At 43.9% G+C, this 21329-nt stretch overlaps 1 pseudogene; it reads right to left on the bottom strand.

Annotated features, from left to right (window-relative positions):
- Window positions 1-4583: 4583 nt before the first annotated feature.
- Window positions 4584-15105, bottom strand: LOC115188264 (dynein heavy chain 11, axonemal-like; annotated as a pseudogene).
- Window positions 15106-21329: the final 6224 nt, after the last annotated feature.

Here is a 21329-nt window from a genome sequence, read left to right as displayed (position 1 = left end):
CGAGACTCAGAACATGCAATACAAATTCATCTATAATCTAAAGAGCAAGGAGCAATCCTATCCAAGTCAGTCATGTCCCTGGAGCTGTCCACTGCTCAGTGAGACTCTAGCGTCAGTCAGGCAAATCCTCTGGCATTGTCTGTGTCCCAGATGGCACCCTAGTCCCTATGTAGTGCACTACTTTTGACCAGGGCCCATAGGGAATAGGGTTCGCAGCCATTCGGGATTGCAGATATTGTAAAATACTGTCCCACAGGCCCATATTTAGACACGTTGGGATAGTATTGACTTGTATATCAAAAGGAATATAAAACCATGGATCGATTAGTAATGTGTAGACAAGACTGGTTACAGGCTATAGGCACAACTATAGAATAAATAGCTTTTGCAGAAAAAGCACATTATGCACAGTATGATAATTGTATAGGGCTACTGTGTCTTAATGACAAAAATCTCACTGTTTGTCTCCTCCAGGGCTGGTTTCCTGGACACAGACTAAGGCTAATCCTAGACTAAAAAGCACTTTCAATGGACATTCTCAGTTGAAAGTGCTTTTTAGTCCAGGACTAGACTTAATCTGTGCCTGGGAAACCGCCCCACCTAGAGATTTCATTGGTGGATTCCTGAGCCAATCGATCTGTACAGGGACAGGTCAAACCAAGAACCATTGTCATTACTTGCCTTCCTTCCTTGATGGTGTTTCTCCCCAGTAGTGGCTCCAGGACTGGGTCAACTCTCTCCTGTAGGTTCTCAAACAAAACAGTCTCTTGTGTTTATCTCCCCTGTAGTGGATCCAGGACTGGGTCAACTCTCTCCTATAGGTTCTCAATCAGAACAGTCTTTTGTGTTTATCTCCCCAGTAGTGGCTCCCGGACTGGGTCAACACTCTCCTGTAGGTTCTCAATCAGAACAGTCTCTTGTGTTTATCTCCCCAGTAGTGGCTCCCGGACTGGGTCAACTCTCTCCTGTAGGTTCTCAATCAGAACAGTCTCTTGTGTTTATCTCCCCTGTATTGGCTCCAGGACTGGGTCAACTCTCTCCTATAGGTTCTCAATCAGAACAGTCTTTTGTGTTTATCTCCCCAGTAGTGGCTCCAGGACTGGGTCAACTCTCTCCTATAGGTTCTCAATCAGAACAGTCTCTTGTGTTTATCTCCCCAGTAGTGGCTCCAGGACTGGGTCAACTCTCTCCTATAGGTTCTCAATCAGAACAGTCTTTTGTGTTTATCTCCCCAGTAGTGGCTCCCGGACTGTGTCAACACTCTCCTATAGGTTCTCAATCAGAACAGTCTCTTGTGTTTATCTCCCCAGTAGTGGCTCCAGGACTGGGTCAACTCTCTCCTGTAGGTTCTCAATCTGAACAGTCTTTTGTGTTTATCTCCCCAGTAGTGGCTCCCGGACTGTGTCAACACTCTCCTGTAGGTTCTCAATCAGAACAGTCTCTTGTGTTTATCTCCCCAGTAGTGGCTCCCGGACTGGGTCAACTCTCTCCTGTAGGTTCTCAATCAGAACAGTCTCTTGTGTTTATCTCCCCTGTAGTGGCTCCAGGACTGGGTCAACTCTCTCCTATAGGTTCTCAATCAGAACAGTCTTTTGTGTTTATCTCCCCAGTAGTGGCTCCAGGACTGGGTCAACTCTCTCCTATAGGTTCTCAATCAGAACAGTCTCTTGTGTTTATCTCCCCAGTAGTGGCTCCAGGACTGGGTCAACTCTCTCCTATAGGTTCTCAATCAGAACAGTCTTTTGTGTTTATCTCCCCAGTAGTGGCTCCCGGACTGTGTCAACACTCTCCTATAGGTTCTCAATCAGAACAGTCTCTTGTGTTTATCTCCCCAGTAGTGGCTCCAGGACTGGGTCAACTCTCTCCTGTAGGTTCTCAATCAGAACAGTCTTTTGTGTTTATCTCCCCAGTAGTGGCTCCCGGACTGTGTCAACACTCTCCTGTAGGTTCTCAATCAGAACAGTCTCTTGTGTTTATCTCCCCAGTAGTGGCACCAGGACTGGGTCAACTCTCTCCTATAGGTTCTCAATCAGAACAGTCTTTTGTGTTTATCTCCCCAGTAGTGGCTCCAGGACTGGCTCAACTCTCTCCTGTAGGTTCTCAATCAGAACAGTCTCTTTGTGTTTATCTCCCCAGTAGTGGCTCCAGGACTGGGTCAACTCTCTCCTGTAGGTTCTCAATCAGAAAAGTATTTTGTGTTTATCTCCCCAGTAGTGGCTCCAGGACTGGGTCAACTCTCTCCTGTAGGTTCTCAATCAGAACAGTCTCTTGTGTTTATCTGCCCTGTAGTGGCTCCAGGACTGGGTCAACTCTCTCCTATAGGTTCTCAATCTGAACAGTCTCTGCATAGGCAAGGGCTCGCTCTAACACAGCCAAATACCTGTGGAGAATGATGATGGTAACACTTTAGAGAAAATACATATGCATTATACTTTATAACATCCTGTATAATGACTTATAATACACTTACAATTGTATTATAAGGCATTATAAAGGATGTTATAAAGCATTAAACGTACAGTAAGTATTTCATTTAAAGTGTAACCAGAATGATTCACTGGAAGAGGTAACTTGAATACTTTTTTACATTTTGTAACTGGCAAGCCCAAAGACACATGAATAGGCGGAGTTATGGGCAGAGTTAGGAAGTTGGCTGTCAGAAGTATTACAATGTAAATGTATTTTAATCCGCCTGTCTGCATATTTCAAGACATGGCATATGAGGGTGCAGTGAGATAACCCATGGATTGGATGATACTTTTCTCGTCAATCAATTTGAAAAAAAAAATACAGTGCATTCGGAAAGTATTCAGACCCTTTGACTTTTTCCACATTTTGTAATGTTACAGCCTTATTCTAAAATAGATTAAATATTTTTTTCCCTCATCAATCTACACACAATACCCCATAATGACAAAGCAAAAACAGGTTTTGGGGATGTTTTGCCAAAAAAATATACATAAAAAACTGAAATATAACGTTTACATAAGTATTTTGACCCTTTACTCAGTACTTTGTTGAAGCCCCTTAGGCAGTGATTACAGCCTCAAGTCTTCTTGGATATGACACTACAAGCTTGGCACGCCTGTATTTGGGGAGTTTCTCACATTCTTCTCTGCAGATCCTCTCAAGCTCTGTCAGGTTGGATAGGGAGCATTGCTGCACAGCTATTTTCATGTCTCTCCAGAGATCAGGTTCAAGTCCGGGCACTGGCTGGGCCACTCAAGGACATTCAGAGACTTGTCCCAAAGCCACTCCTGGGTTGTCTTGGCTGTGTGGTTATGTCGTTGTCCTGTTGAAAGGTGAACCTTCGCCCCAGTCTGAGGTCCTGAGCGCTCTGGAGCAGGTTTTCATCAAGGATCTCTCTGTACTTTGCTCCGTTCATCTTTCCCTCGATCCTGACAAGCCTTCCAGTCCCTGCCACTGAAAAACATCCCCACAGTATGATGCTGCCACCACCATGCTTCACCGTAGGGATGGTGCCAGGTTTCCTCCAGACATGACACTTGGCATTTAGGCCAAAGAGTTCTATCTTGGTTTCATCAGACCAGAGAATCTTGTTTCTCATGGTCTGAGAGTCCTTTAGGTACCTTTTGGCAAACTCCAATTGGGCTGTCATGTGCCTTTTACTGAAGAGTGGCTTCCGTCTGGCCATTCTACCATAAAGGCCTGATTGGTGGAGTGCTGCAGAGATGGTTGTCTTTCTGGAAGGTTCTGCCATCTCCACAGAGGATCATCTGGTTCTTGGTCACCTCCCTGACCAAAGCCCTTCTCCCTCGATTGCTTGTTCATTTTGGCTGGACGGTCAGCTCTATGAATAGTCTTGGTGGTTCTAAACTTCTTCTATTTAAGAATGATTGGTTCTTTTCCAGCAGATCTGTGCCTCGACACGATCCTGTCTCGGAGCCCTACAGACAATTCCTTCGACCTCATTGCTTGGTTTGTGATCTGACATGCATTGTCAACTGTGGGACCTTATATAGACAGGTATGTGCCTTTCCAAATCATGTCCAATTAGATGAATTTTCCACAGGTGGACTCCAATCAAGTTGTAGAAACATCTCAAAGATGATCATTGGAAACAGAAGGCTCCTGAGCTCAATTTCCAGTCTCATAGAAAAAGGTCTGAATATTTATATAAATAAGTTATTTCTGTATTTAAATTGTAATAAATCTGCAAAAATCTCTAAAAACCTGTTTTCACTTTGTCATTAGGGGGTATTGTGTGTAGATTGATGAGAAAAATATATAATTTAATACATTTTAGAATAAGGCTGTAATGTTACAAAACGTGGAAAAAGTCAAGGGGTCTGAATACTTAGTAGTGACCAGTGATTAGCCTGGTCCCATCCTGTATCTACTGTCCAGACACCAAATCTTCTATGGTTATCATACCCTACTGTACATGTTTGGCTAAAGTACAAACAGACTGGACCACTTGGATAGACACTGTCCAGTGATACAAACCAAACCCTTGTGACCATCAATGTTCCAAGTCCAACTTGCTTCCCTTCCTTTTTCACCCCCCCTCTGAAATCTCTACTATCATTAATGAAATGAGTCAAAACAACGCCCTCCCTCTCTCACTCCATCTGGTGGAGCTGCTCCACCCTGAGCTCTGGCCCACAGCGCCTGCGGATCCACTTGATGCCCTGCTGCTGGGGGTCCATCGTGAGTGGCCAGCACTCGCTGGTGGTCAGGATGGCAGCGTTCTCTGTGGACATCCTATCGTTTGGCAGGCTCTGGTTGTGCCAGGCAGCCACAGTGGCATCGTCTGTAAACATGAGGACAGGGTCCAGGCCGTCTTTCTGAGGGATGGAGACCTGGAACACACGGAGAGACAGACAGATGGAACCCTGTTCACTATATAGTGCACTAAATAATAAATAGGGTGGCATTTGGAACCGACAGCAGTGAGGCGGTGATGTCACTCTGCTGGCTGTGTGTGGGGTACAGACTGTACAACTATGCAGGCCGATAGAGAGAGAGAGGCAACAGTGCTTCACCAAGATTCATTTCCAGGCGGGTTATCCTAAATTAACATCCAAAATCAAAATGTTAAAATAAAATCAATTAAAGACCATGAATAAAAACAGTTTAGACATATTTACACGATAAAGCATAAAGGAGCAGCTTTATAATGCCCCACTGGTCAAAAGTAGTGAACTACATAGGGAATAGGGTGCCATTTGGGATCTTACCCGTTGTGACTGTACGAAGGGTATCAAGGCTTCGTAGAGCAGTTGGTGTTGGTAAGGCCTGGTGAAGTGACCCACGTAGGAGACAGAATCTGAGGTGAGGAGAACATCACCAAACAGGGTCTTCTGCCTGGGACCACCGCTCCTTTTCTGACTGGAACACACACACATACACCAGGCTTCTTCATGACAATATACACCACCAAAAGCAGTTAGAAATGTAGTCTACATTGTATGTATATAATCACCTTTAGAATAAACTGGAAACTTGGTATATGCATTTAACTTCAAAGCACCTCAAATATTTCAAACTATGGAATGAAAGGTTCATCAAGGCTGAAATATGTTTCTCCACCCAGTCTATCAGCCAAACTAGAAAAACATAAAGCAGTAAAGTATACAACACTAATTCCACCAAACTGGCTTTGAAAGTTTTCCTGCAAATTCATTCAGCATCTATTTAGCGTCCATTTAATCCTTCCATAGTATGACCAGCTGTGACAGCCTGAACACGGTAAATCACGCGTGGCGTTTCTTCACAAGGGCCCATGGGGCCAGAATATGTGGCATAATAAATTCCCAGACAGTTAAAAATCACTATAATTTTACCCTAACGCATTATGGGTTGTCTGTAATATCACTCAGTCTTGGGGTGAAGCGTTTTTAATTTCCAACAGCTGTTGAGCCTGTGAGGTAAGTTAATGATTAAATATAGTCTGATGTATTAGTCTAAACACTGTGGCTTCCAGATCAATGCCACAAAGACATATAATTTATCTTGATATGTGGAAAAGCCAAGCTGTCCCATGCTAGCCACATTTGTTTTGTTGAATAAGAAAGTAGAACGTATGAATATGGCCACTGCAGAAACACATGACTCCTATTGGATTTCACATTATTAACGGACCGACGTAAACATTTCTGGATCCCCACAGGACCACTTTGTTTTAAGATGCAACACCTGGACTTGATGTGAGTAGAATAGAAGACACTGTAGCCAAAATATGAAGAGCAGTATCAATTACAATGTATACATATCTATACGTGTACCGAATACGCACACACACACACACACACACACACACACACACACACACACACACACACACACACACACACACACACACACACACACACACACACACACACACACACACTTCTTCAGGCCAGTCTGCTGCCCAGCTTGAGTGTACGGTCCATGCAGCCTTCCTGCCATCTCTTCTCCACTGGGCCGATGGCCAGACAGAGACAGTTGCCCAGTTTAATGGTGCGTTTGCTGTGGTCCATCCCACTCTCCCTCTCCATCCTCCCTGATCCCCAACAGGCTGGCTAGCCAGACCTGAAGCTCCATCCCCTCCATCACACTACAGCCAGATCACAGGGACATTATAACAAGTCCTCATCCAGGTTACTGATGCACTTCTGTCAACCCCACCTCCTGGTAGACAGCGTGCCTCGGGCTCTGTGACAAGTCACTTCCATGCCAGGTGAGACACACTGATCCCTGATACACACTATATGGCCGAACCGTGCGTTGCTGGCTCAGGTATTTTCTTTTCCCATTTTCCTTTCCAGCACGGTTCCAGAAACTATGGTGGATGTGTAACCACTACCCAGCCCAGAGCAGCTGGGTTTGGCTCTATAGTGTGTATCAGGCATGACAGGACTGACCCCCACCCCAGCCCCTCCTCTCTGTACCTCCAGGCCCTTGACCAGCTGGTTGGCCTGCTCGATAGTCTGGTTGGTGTGGGTCACTTCCTCCTGGCACTGGACCTTGTCATCAGCAGCCTTCTCAAACTGGACTGTGAGGTTCTGTAGGTTGATATTCAACCCCTGTTAGAAACACCACAGAATCACAGATTAGATCAGCTTCATGACAAGACAAGGTTGAGTGGCATATGGTCATTGTGAGAGCTGGAGATTTCAACCCAGTGTGGTGAATGATAATATAACACTTCTTACCTCCAGTTTTGTTAGCACAGCTGAAAACTGTTGTTCTGATTAATTAAAGAAGCAATAAAACTGGCCTTCTTTAGACTAGTTGAGTATCTGAAACATCAGCGTTTGTGGGTTCGATTACATGCTCAAAATGGCCAGAAACAAAGCACTTTCTCGTCAGTCTATTCTTGTTCTGAAAATTAAGGCTATTCCATGCGAGTAATTGCCAAGAAACTGAAAATCTCATACAACGCTGTGTACTACTCCTTTCACAGAACAGCGCAAACTGGATCTAACCATAATAGAAAGAGGAGTGGGAGGCCCCAGTGCAAAACTGAGCAAGAGGACAAGTACATTAGAGTGTCTAGTTTGAGAAACAAATGCCTCAAAAGTCCTCAACTGACAGCGTCATTAAATACAGTAGTACTACAAAACACCAGTCTCAACGTCAACAGTGAAGAGGCGACTCCGGGATGTTGGCCTTCTAGGCAGAGTTCCTCTGTCCAGTGTCTGTCTTCTTTGCCCATCTTTAAACTTTTTTTTTATTGGACATTCTGAGATATGGCTTTTTCTTTGCAGCTCTGCCTAGAAGGCAAGCATCCCGGAGTTGCCTCTTCACTGCTGATTTTGAGATTGGTGTTTTGCGGGTACTATTTAATAAAGCTGCCAGTTGAGTACTTGTGAGGCTGTAATCGAACCCACAAGTGCTGATGCTCCAGATACTCAATTAGTCTAAAGAAGTCCAGTTTTATTGCTTCTTTAATCAGAACAACAGTTTTCAGCTGCGCTTACAAAATTGCTAAAGGGTTTTCTAATGTTCAATTAGCCTTTTAAAATTATAAACTTGGATTAGCTAACACAACATGCCATTGGAACACAGGAGTGATGGTTGCTGATAATGGGCCTCTGTATGCCTATGTACAGTTAAAATCAGAAGTTTACATACACTTAGGTTGGAGTCATTAATACTCGTTTTTCAACCACTCAACAAATTTTTAACAAACTATAGTTTTGGCAAGTCGGTTAGGACATCTACTTTGTGCATGACACAAGTAATTTTTCCAATAATTGTTAACAGACAGATTATTTCACTTATAATTCACTGTATCACAATTCCAGTGGGTCAGAGGCTTACATACACTGAGTTGACTGTGCCTATAAACAGCTTGGAAAATGAAAGACAATTATGCCATGGCTTTAGAAGCTTCTGATAGGCTAATTGACATAATTTGAGTAAATTGGAGGTGTACCTGTGGATGTATTTCAAGACCTCAGAAAAAAATTTAGACCTCCACAAGTCTGGTTCATCCTTGGGAGCAATTTCCAAACCCCTGAAGGTACTGCGTTCATCTGTACAAACAATAGTACGCAAGTATAAACACCATGGGACCACGCAGCCGTCATACTGCTCAGGAAGGAGACGTGTTCTGTCTCCTAGAGATGAACGTACTTTGGTGCGAAAAGTTCAAATCAATCCCAGAACAACAGCAAAGGACCTTGTGAAGATGCTGGAGGAAACAGGAACAAAAGTATCTATATCCACAGTAAAACGAGTCCTATGTCGACATAACCTGAAAGGCAGCTCAGCAAGGAAGAAGCCACTGCTCCAAAACTGCCATAAAAAAGCCAGATTTATGGTTTGCAACTGCACATAAGGACAAAGATTGTACTTTTTGGAGAAAAAAGGTTCTGAAATCTCTGGTCTAATGAAACAGAAATAGAACTGTTTGGCCATAATGACCATCGTTAAGTTTGGAGGAAAAAGGGGGAAGCTTGCAAACCGAAGAACACCATCCCAACCGTGAAGCACAGGGGTGGCAACATCATGTTTCTTGGGTGCTCTGCTGCAGGAGGAACTGGTGCACTTCACAAAATAGATGGCATCATGAGGTAGGAAAATTATGTGGATATATTGAAGCAACATCTCAAGACATCAGTCAGGAAGTTAAAGCTTGGTCGCAAATGGGTCTTCCAAATGGACAATGACCCCAAGCATACTTCCAAAGTTGTGGCAAAATGGCTTAAGGACAACAAAGTCAAGGTATTGGAGTGGCCATCACAAAGCCCTAACCTCAATCCTATAGAAAATTTGGGCTGAACTGAAAAAGCAAGGAGGCTTACAAACCTGACTCAGTTACACCAGCTCTGTCAAGAGGAAGAGGAAATTTCAGACAATTTATTGTGGGAAGCTTGTGGAAGGCTACCCGAAATGTTTGACCCAAGTTACCAATTTAAAGGCAATGCTACCAAATACTAATTGAGTGTATGTAAACTTCTGACCCACTGTGAATGTGATGAAAGAAAGAAAAGCTGAAATAAATCATTCTCTCTACTATTATTCTGACATTTCACATTCTTAAAATAAGGTGTGGATCCTAACTGACCTAAGATAGGGAATTTTTACTAGGATTAAATGTCAGAAATTGGAAAAAACTGAGTTTAAATGTATTTGGCTAAGGTGTTTGTAAACTTCCAACTTCGACTATAGACAACCCATAAAAAAATCAGCTGTTTCCGGCTACAATAGTCATTTACAACATTAACAATGTCTACCCTGCATTTCTGATCAATTTGATATTATTTTAATGGACCAAAAAATTGGTTCTCTTTCAAAAACAAGGACATTTCTAAGTGACCCCAAACTTTTGAATGGTAGTTTATATATGAATGAAACAATTGGTTCATGATTTAATGATAATCTATCAATGGCATTCAATGTGATATTATAATAATAAAATAATATATCCCATTTACAGATGCTTATAACCAAAGTGACTGACAGTAAGTAGTACATTTTGGTATACTGTCATTGCAAGCGCCGTGCTCTACTAACTGAGCCACTGTCACGTCCTGACCAGTAAAAGGGTTATTTGTTATTGTAGTTTGGTCAGGACGTGGCAGGGGGTTTTTGTTTAGAGTGTTTCGGGGTTTGTTGGGCTATGTTCTGTTTTAAGAGGGGTGTTTGTTTAGAGTGTTTTGGGGTTTGTTGGGTTATGATCTATGTTAGTATATTTCTATGTTTATCTAGTATGTCTAGTTCTATGTTTAGTTAATGGGGTTGACCTTCAATTGGAAGCAGCTGCTCCTAGTTGCTTCTAATTGAAGGCCCTATTTAAGATGGGTGTTTTTCTGTGGGAGTTTGTGGGTAGTTGTTCCTTGTTTAGTGTTTGTTGCACCTGACGGGACTGTTTCGTTTTGTTATTTTTTGTATACGTATTTATTTGTTTCTCCTTCTTCAAAATAAAAAGAAGATGAGTATACATATTCCCGCTGCGTTTTGGTCAAATCCTTACGACAACCGTGACAGCCACACAGGACCATATACCCTGACATTCAAACTATCTTAATGATACACATCAAGCTCTATTTCAGACTGCTCTCTGTCTGACCTCCTAGTGTCTAACCATGGCCCAGCTGCAGAGGTGATGGACTTGGTCCTGACTAGGTCAGGGTGAAACTCTGGGTTCCTCATGTACTTCTGCTTCACCACCACCAGACATGACTCAGCGATGTGCTCCTTGTCATACGACACCAGCGGAGGTCATCCACCTGGAAACCACAGGGAGACATGTTTGCATCAAGATACAATACCTCTTCATGTAGAAAGGGTGATGTATTGTTGTCAGTCAAGTGGAACTAACACAGCTTTTGACTGTAAAACACGTCTTGCAAATGTTGATGATGTCACAAGGCAGACTATTGTCGGATTGGTTGATGGACTTGTTGAGCCAACATAATAAAGACAATCCAAGAACATTCATCTTTGAGCCCAGAGGACCGTACAGTACAGAGGCGCTGGCTCCTTTCAGAACTATATTCAAAGAGCCATCATCCAGTTGAATTGTGAGGATGAGACACTCAGGGTACATACAGGGTCAAGGCCCAGACCCAGATTACACTGGCATCCCTCAGGCAGACAATGATGTGATTGACACAGTGACGGGTAGTAACCTTGGTTACCTTGCCCCTAAAGGCCCGGCTGCCTTCCAGCTCCTCTGCTTGGGAACGAAGCCACACGGAGCCAGCAGCACCATCACCGCCACGTTGATCACTGCCGCCGGAGGGTTTGGCGAACGATTTCAGCTCCGTCAGATTCACTTGGAGACAGATACAATGTACCACCAGGTAGTTATTGTAGAACATAATGTATTTATCAATGACTTACCTGGCTTTATGACAGTTGAATAAATCAATCAAGAACCATATACAACAAACCAAAAGGATCATTAGCTTGATTTAGACACAGCAAGTACTGTAAATAACTGGTTCATTTACAGGTTGACTGGTTACCTTATTAGATATGTGGCTTAGCGACAATTGCTCTATAATCTATGACTTGATTTGAGTATTGTACCTTGTTAAGGCTGTCCAGCACTGCAGTAGCAGCCTGCAGAACGGGCTCTGCCTTGGCCAGGTCAGTCTCACTGTCCCTATGCTTCAGTGAATCCTCTGTCTGGATGACAGACAGCTGAACAGAGGACACAGACACTGTCAGCTAGGTCACTTAGCTAAGTCACTCCTTCAACTGTGAGGGCTTGACCTTTTTTTGTGAAATAGTGAAATAAGTGAAATAATAGACCTGGGTCAAAAACATAATGTCAAGTATTTGTCTTGAAATATTTGAGATGCGCTTGATTGAGATTGGGGTTTGCACTTTTAGGACTATTCTATTGTCCTTTGCACCGGGCAAAAGTAGATCAAGCACGAATCAAGTATTAAAAATGCCATCTAGTAATATAGATATTTGATATGTAATTGAGTCATGTCTGATTGGATATTTAACAAGATGACCTGCTACATCTGCAGCCTCTCTCTGGTAGCTACATCTCAGTCTGCTGTCCAATCTAACTGACGAGAGTTTCTGCATCAGCATTCTTCAGGGTCAGATCCTCTTCTTGGGATGCCAGTTTGGCTTTTAGCTCCTTAACCTACAGTAAACCACACAGTCCCATAAGAGGATCCCATCTCAGACTGCACCCTTTTCCCTATCTAGTGCACTACTTTTGACCAGAGTCCATAGGGCTGTGGTAAAAAGTAGGTCCCATAGGGCTGTGGTGACTTTTTCCACATTTTGTTACGTTACAGCCTTACTCAACAAAAAAATCTATACACAATCAATCTACACACAATACCCCATAATAACATCACAATACCCCATAATGACAAAGCAAAAACAGCCATTTCTGCACATTTATTAAAAACGTAAAACTGAAATATAATATTTACATAAGTATTCAGACTCTTTCCTCAGTACTTTATTGAAGCACCTTTGGCAGTGATTACAGCCTCGAGTCTTCTTGGGTATGACGCTACAAGCTTGACACACCTGTATTTGGGGAGTTTCTCCCATTCTTCTCTGCGGATCCTCTCAAGCTCTGTCAGGTTGGATGGGGAAAGTCGCTGCACAGCTATTTTCAGGTCTCTCCAGAGATGTTCGATCGGGTTCAAGTCCGGGCTCTGGCTGGGCCACTCAAGGACATTCAGAGACTTGTCCCGAAGCCACTCCTGCATTGTCTTGGCTGTGTGCTTAGGGTTGTTGTCCTATTCGAAGGTGAACCTTCGCCCCAGTCTGAGGTCCTGAGCGCTCTGGATCTCTTTATAATTTTCTCAGTTCATCTTTCCCTTGATCCTGACTAGTCTCCCAGTCCCTGCCACTGAAAAACATCCCCACATCATGATGCTGCCAACACCATGCTTCACCGTAGGGATGGTGCCAGGGTTCCTCCAGACATAATGCTTGACATTTAGGCCAAAGAGTTCTATCTTGGTTTCATCAGACCAGAGAATCTTGTTTCTCATGGTCTGAGAGTCCTTTGGGTGCCTTTTGGCAAACTCCAAGCGGCCTCTCATGTGCCTTTTACTGAGGAGAGGTGTCCATCTGGCCATTCTACCATAAAATCCAGATTGATGGAGTGCTGCAGAGATAGTTGTCTTTCTGGAAGGTTCTGCCATCTCCACAGAGGAACTCTGGAGCTCTGTCAGAGTGACCATCTGGTTCTTGGTCACCTCCCTGACCAAGGCCCTTCTCCCCCGATTGCATAGTTTGGCCGGGCAGCCAGCTCTAGGAAGAGTCTGGATGGTTCTAAACTTCTTCCATTTAAGAATGATGGAGGGCACTGTGTTCTTGGGGACCTTCAATGCTGCAGACATTTTTTGGTATCCTTCCCCAGATCTGTGCCTCGACACAATCCTGTCTTGGAGCTCTACGGACAATTCCTTCAACTTCATGGCTTGGTTTTTGCTCTGACATACACTGTCAACTATGGAACCTTATATAGACAGGTGTGTGCCTTTCCAAATCATGTCCAATTAGTTGAATTTAACACAGGTGGACTCTAATCACGTTGTAGAAACATCTCAAGGATGATCAATGGAAACAGGATGCACCTGAACTCAATTTCGAGTCTCATAGCAAAGGGTCTGAATACTTATGTAAATAAGGTATCTGTTTTGAAATTGTAATAAATTAGCAAAAATGTAAAACATATCTGTTTCGCTTTGTCATTATGGGGTATAGTGTGTATATTGATGACAACATGTTTTTTATTTAATCCATTTTAGAATAAGGCTGTAAAGTAATAAAATGTGGAAAAAGTCAAGGGGTCTGAATACATTCTGAAGGCACCGTACAGTATATAGAGAATAGGGTACCATTTGAGCAATACATGAATATCATCATACATTGGATAATGAATCTGATTTATGTCACGTCTGTGTTAATGATATTATAATACATCTTCTGATGGCATTTTTTTTTTGCAATAAAAACTGATTAAATAAATGGAAATCCAATGTTGTACTCTTTCCGGCAATAGCTATAAAATGTGATTTACGTACATTTCAAGGTTTATCAGCAGCATTCAATCAGTGGAAAGGCAAAAGGCATTATACAAATGTGCTACTCAAACCTCCTCTGATCTCGTCCCACAGCCTTGAGGTTCTGATATTAACAAAACGTTAAAGCCTGCCTCTCAAATGGCACCCTATTCCCTACATTCCAAATGGCACCCTATTCCCTACATTCCAAATGGCACCCTATTCCCTACATTCCAAATGGCACCCTATTCCATACAATCCAAATGAACCCTATTCCATACAATCCAAATGCACCCTATTCCCTACATTCCAAATGGCACCCTATTCCCTACATTCCAAATGGCACCCTATTCCATACAATCCAAATGCACCCTATTTATTACATTCCAAATGGCACCCTATTCCCTACATTCCAAATAGCACCCTATTCCCTACATTCCAAATGGCACCCTATTCCATACATTCCAAATGCACCCTATTCCATACATTCCAAATGGCACCCTATTCCATACATTCTAAATGGCACCATATTCCATACATTCCAAATGGCACCCTATTCCATACATTCCAAATGGCACCCTATTCCCTACATTCCAAATGGCACCCTATTCCATACATTCCAAATGCACCCTATTCCATACATTCCAAATGGCACCCTATTCCCTACATTCCAAATGGCACCCTATTCCCTACATTCCAAATGGCACCATATTCCATACATTCCAAATGGCACCCTATTCCCTACATTCCAAATGGCACCCTATTCCATACATTCCAAATGGCACCCTATTCCCTACATTCCAAATGGCACCCCATTCCATACATTCCAAATGGCACCCTATTCCATACATTCCAAATGGCACCCTATTCCATACATTCCAAATGGCACCTTATTCCCTACATTCCAAATGGCACCTTATTCCCTATATAGTGCAGAGGGCCTGGTTTAAAGTAGTGCACCATAGGAAATAGGGTGTCATTTGGGACGCACTCAGATTCCTACCTGAGCGGCGGTAGTCTGGAGCTTCTGAAGGCCGCTGACGAGGCGCTTCATCTTCCCACGGATCAGAGCCCGGCTCTTCCCCAGGAACTTGCTGTCCAGGGTGATCTGCTGGAGAAAACTCTTTTGGAGTGGTGTAATTGTACTTCTCATCGCGCAGGGTATTTTTCACTTGCCTGGTTGACACTGGTGTGAACATAGGCCATGAAAAGACTAATGGATTTCTGGACGGCTGGCTGTAAAAATAAGCAGAGGTGGGGGGGGGGGGAGAAGCACAGCAGGGGCTCTCTGGATTGAGTGGAGTTTAACGTCCCCAAGCTGATGGGCCCTGAAATATTATCTTCATAAATTCTGAATTCATCTACAAGTTTTGCCATTTTACTTGGCCAGCCTCGACTTACTCAATCTCAAATTTAGGGCCAGCTAGCAGGACTGATTAGGCTTTGAAACCACTGGGAAAATAATGTGTTTAAGGCCTGTGACATGCAGTGCATAACGCAGAGGCTCTGTTTACATTATCCCTCATGTCCTTCAACTTTCTTTTACACAGTACTCTACTACACACAGTGTTGAAGCTACAGCATAGCCCTACTGACTGGGTATTTATCATAGTACTGCTCAATGAACCACCATGTCACAATTAATCACATGCCATTAGCGATCAATTAATGCAGAAACAAAGTGGCACAGAGAACAGGGCTAAAACCTGAACATCACTCACAAAAGGCCATTGTACGTGATCCAGGAACCAGTGGGAAAAATCATTAGTAATTAAGATCTGACATAATGCCTTTTGACAAAGTGTTGCATGTTCAGTTGAGACGCGGAGCAGCAAAGTTCTCATTGATTTACCTAGTTCATCCATTATTTGTGGCTTGTGCATTTTTTAAACTCCATTTAATTAAGGATTTATTTAATAGGGTTTCGCTACTTCTTTAACAAGACAAACATGTTTAAATATTGATCGCTTTATATGTAATTTCTCACAAATAATTCTTTGATTTCAGGTTTCAACTTCTCATACACGGCAGGCGTATTTCCATGTTTTCCTTTGATGGATGTTTTCAGCGCTGCCAGACTCAAGTGCTTGGAGTTGAGGCCAGTGACCCTCTGTTCAGCTGCTGGAAGTGGGTCATTCAAATCATACAGCTTTGGAGTAACACATTGTACTGGAGAAAAGGTCAATACCATTGCCACGTGCGCACACACAGCGAGAGAGACACAAATTCACACACACATACACTCCTACAGTCTTCTCCCACAGCTCTCCACAGCAGCAGCATGTGAAGGCCCTTCCTGTTAGTGCGGTGACAGCTGTGCCTCCTGAGAGGGTTGTCATTACCGTATTAATCACTCTGCTCTCATTAACATAAATGATCCTGGGTACTGATCGTTCCACTGCCATGAGGGAAAACAATGATACGTCTACTCTACACACACACACACACACACACACACACACACACACACACACACACACACACACACACACACACACACACACACACACACACACACACACAGTAGTCATCTGCCATGCGACCAGCCATTTGTCAGTAGCTCAGTGAGTCTCAGTGGAGAAGTAATGATGAGGGATCTATGGTAAAGTTAATACAGCTGCACTGCTGTAATTACAAGATGTTCATTAAAAGTCTAACTGACTAAGTCTTAAACCCTTTACGAGTGTCATTAGGAAGGACATGGCCAAAACACACTACAGCACAGTGTAAACTGTTGTTCTAATCTAGGACAGTAATTACAACTAACTACGTCTAACCTGTATAGCAGAATGCTGTAGTCAACCTGACTGTACTGTATGTAGCTCTATTCTTGTGTATTTTACTTCATTCAACTCCTTACTATTTTAATATTTTCATTGATTTCTTAACTCTGCGTTGTTGGGATGGGCTCGTAAGAAAGCAGTTCACGGTAAAGTCTACACCAGTTGTATTCCACGCATGTGAGAAAATGTACTTTGATTTGATTTGATTTTAACATAGACCACAGAGATAAAATCCAGATCAAAAACACCATCACATCAGTACAACTACACGGCCTTGTAGTGTCATTCATCTACTGGAACAGACCTGAGCTGTGTAAAACACCATCACATCAGTACAACTACACGGCCTTGTAGTGTCATTCATCTACTGGAACAGACCTGAGCTGTGTAAAACACCATCAAATCACGACAACTACACGGCCTTGTAGTGTCATTCATCTACAGGGAACAGACCTGAGCTGTGTAAAACACCATCACATCACTACAACTACACAGCCTTGTAGTGTCATTAATCTACTGGAACAGACCTGAGCTGTGTAAAACACCATCAAATCACTACAACTACACGGCCTTGTAGTGTCATTCATCTACTGGAACAGACCTGAGCTGTGTAAAACACCATCAAATCACTACAACTACACAGCCTTGTAGTGTCATTAATCTACTGGAACAGACCTGAGCTGTGTAAAACACCATCAAATCACTACAACTACACGGCCTTGTAGTGTCATTCATCTACTGGAACAGACCTGAGCTGTGTAAAACACCATCAAATCACTACAACTACACGGCCTTGTAGTGTCATTCATCTACTGGAACAGACCTGAGCTGTGTAAAACACCATCACATCAGTACAACTACACGGCCTTGTAGTGTCATTCATCTACTGGAACAGACCTGAGCTGTGTAAAACACCATCACATCAGTACAACTACACGGCCTTGTAGTGTCATTCATCTACTGGAACAGACCTGAGCTGTGTTAAACACATTTCACATAGTTTCGTAAATCACTCAAAATGTATGATGAATTTTGTCCGTTTTGAATTATTTAAAAGAAATGGAAAACAGTCTGAACCCAGGCCTGGTAAAGAAGACTACAGTACCTTGTTGAAAGTGTCCAGTACATTTAATAAAGCTGTCTGGTAGCTACCAGGCCTCACCTCAATGTCCTCAGTCTCCTGGATGAACCTGAGGTTGACAGACTGCAGGGCCTCAGGGGGTCAGCAGTGGAACCAGTCCATGGTGGTGCAGTGGATCAGGGCAGCGAAGAGACGGGCCCTGAGACGCAGGGCACTGCCCACAGGAGACAGACACAGAACAAGCTAGAGAGAGACACTATCCGCATGGCAGGAAGAAGGAAGTGAGGTTCAGACAGACATGGACACATGGCCCCCTATTCCCTATTTAGTGCACTACTTTTGACCAGGCCCCATAGGGAGGCCCATATGGTCCTACTATGTGCATTGCGGCTGCGTCCCAAACAGCACCCTGTACTCCACAAAGCCATGAACATACAGGCCCTGGGAGAGACGGGGCTCTGGGTGGCTAACCACCAGACACTTTTGGCAGACATGTTAAACACACAGACACATATGTGCACATTTCCCAACACAGACATAAAAGGTTGTCTGCCCAAATGCACATACTGTATGACAACACACACGCAGTCATAGACCACTGAAATGGCAGATGCATCCAAATAGGAAACATCCTCTTTTAACAGAGTGAGACAAACTGGCAGCCTGTCCATTCTACCTCCCTCTCGCTTTCCTTCTCACTCACTCACTCAGTCCGTTGTGGGGCATGTCAGGCATGTGCAGTTTGGATCTAACAGACAGGACACCCCAGTAGAGGCCTGTCGGGGTCCATGGATGGATTAGCTGGACCAGGAACATGTGCAGTGTCTGAGACAACTCGTTCCGTCCTCTCCTTCAGCCCCCGTGTCTCTGTCTGGCTCTGGCAAGGCATCGAACCATAACAACCATTCAATAGGGCACAATTCAAGGAGCCGTGTCTTAACCGACTATCTCCCTCTGGATTCTGAGGGGAATTTACAGGAAGCAAACTACCTACAGGTTAGAAAGAGTCAAGTGTCTGACTAAACTGGACCTTGAGATTGAGCCAGACTTGGTTGATGAAAAACCTCCAGCAGTCATCTCTGGTGTCCAGCAGGCCCAGCCCCTGGACCTCAGTCCTCCCCCTGCTACAATATCACTGAACAGGTCAGAGACCTCACCGGGAGAAACAGACACACAGTCAACACCACCAACAGAGACAGGGGAGGGAGGGAGGGATTGATAACTGTAATTCCCAGTGACTTGCAGGGTCAGTAGAGAACACAGTAACAGTCAGTGTCAGTAGAGAACACAGTAACAGTCAGGGTCAGTAGAGAACACAGTAACAGTCAGGGTCAGTAGAGAACACAGTAACAGTCAGGGTCAGTAGAGAACACAGTAACAGTCAGGGTCAGTAGAGAACACAGTAACAGTCAGGGTCAGTAGAGAACACAGTAACAGTCAGGGTCACTAGAGAACACAGTAACAGTCAGGGTCAGTAGAGACAGAACACAGTAACAGTCAGGGTCAGTAGAGAACACAGTAACAGTCAGGGTCAGTAGAGAACACAGTAACAGTCAGGGTCAGTAGAGAACACAGTAACAGTCAGGGTCAGTAGAGAACACAGTAACAGTCAGGGTCAGTAGAGAACACAGTAACAGTCAGGGTCAGTAGAGAACACAGTAACAGTCAGGGTCAGTAGAGAACACAGTAACAGTCAGGGTCAGTAGAGAACACAGTAACAGTCAGGGTCACTAGAGAACACAGTAACAGTCAGGATCAGTAGAGACAGAACACAGTAACAGTCAGGGTCAGTAGAGAACACAGTAACAGTCAGGGTCAGTAGAGAACACAGTAACAGTCATGGTCAGTAGAGAACACAGTAACAGTCAGGGTCAGTAGAGAACACAGTAACAGTCAGGGTCAGTAGAGAACACAGTAACAGTCAGGGTCACTAGAGAACACAGTAACAGTCAGGGTCAGTAGAGACAGAACACAGTAACAGTCAGGGTCACTAGAGAACACAGTAACAGACAGGGTCAGTAGAGACAGAACACAGTAACAGTCAGGGTCAGTAGAGAACACAGTAACAGTCAGGGTCACTAGAGAACACAGTAACAGTCAGGGTCAGTAGAGAACACAGTAACAGTCAGGGTCAGTAGAGAACACAGTAACAGTCAGGGTCACTAGAGAACACAGTAACAGTCAGGGTCAGTAGAGAACACAGTAAACAGTCAGGGTCAGTAGAGAACACAGTAACAGTCAGGGTCAGTAGAGAACACAGTAACAGTCAGGGTCACTAGAGAACACAGTAACAGTCAGGGTCAGTAGAGAACACAGTAACAGTCAGGGTCAGTAGAGACAGAACACAGTAACAGTCAGGGTCAGTAGAGAACACAGTAACAGTCAGGGTCACTAGAGAACACAGTAACAGTCAGGGTCAGTAGAGAACACAGTAACAGTCAGGGTCAGTAGAGACAGAACACAGTAACAGTCAGGGTCAGTAGAGAACACAGTAACAGTCAGGGTCAGTAGAGAACACAGTAACAGTCAGGGTCACTAGAGAACACAGTAACAGTCAGGGTCACTAGAGAACACAGTAACAGTCAGGGTCAGTAGAGAACACAGTAACAGTCAGGGTCAGTAGAGACAGAACACAGTAACAGTCAGGGTCAGTAGAGAACACAGTAACAGTCAGGGTCAGTAGAGACAGAACACAGTAACAGTCAGGGTCAGTAGAGACAGAACACAGTAACAGTGAGGGTCAGTAGAGAACACAGTAACAGTCAGGGTCAGTAGAGAACACAGTAACAGTCAGGGTCAGTAGAGACAGAACACAGTAACAGTCAGGGTCAGTAGAGAACACAGTAACAGTCAGGGTCAGTAGAGAACACAGTAACAGTCATGGTCAGTAGAGACAGAACACAGTAACAGTCAGGGTCAGTAGAGAACACAGTAACAGTCAGGGTCAGTAGAGGACACAGTAACAGTCAGGGTCAGTAGAGACAGAACACAGTAACAGTCAGGGTCAGTAGAGACAGAACACAGTAACAGTCAGGGTCAGTAGAGAACACAGTAACAGTCAGGGTCAGTAGAGGACACAGTAACAGTCAGGGTCAGTAGAGACAGAACACAGTAACAGTCAGGGTCACTAGAGAACACAGTAACAGTCAGGGTCAGTAGAGACAGAACACAGTAACAGTCAGGGTCAGTAGAGACAGAACACAGTAACAGTCAGGGTCAGTAGAGAACACAGTAACAGTCAGGGTCAGTAGAGGACACAGTAACAGTCAGGGTCAGTAGAGACAGAACACAGTAACAGTCAGGGTCAGTAGAGAACACAGTAACAGTCAGGGTCAGTAGAGACAGAACACAGTAACAGTCATGGTCAGTAGAGAACACAGTAACAGTCAGGGTCAGTAGAGACAGAACACAGTAACAGTCAGGGTCAGTAGAGACAGAACACAGTAACAGTCAGGGTCAGTAGAGAACACAGTAACAGTCAGGGTCAGTAGACACAGAACACAGTAACAGTCA

The sequence above is a fragment of the Salmo trutta genome, unplaced genomic scaffold, assembly GCF_901001165.1.
Source record: "Salmo trutta unplaced genomic scaffold, fSalTru1.1, whole genome shotgun sequence".
Lineage (NCBI taxonomy): Eukaryota > Metazoa > Chordata > Actinopteri > Salmoniformes > Salmonidae > Salmo > Salmo trutta.
Note: the sequence above shows the minus strand (reverse complement) of the source record. Positions and strands in the feature narration are given on the sequence as shown.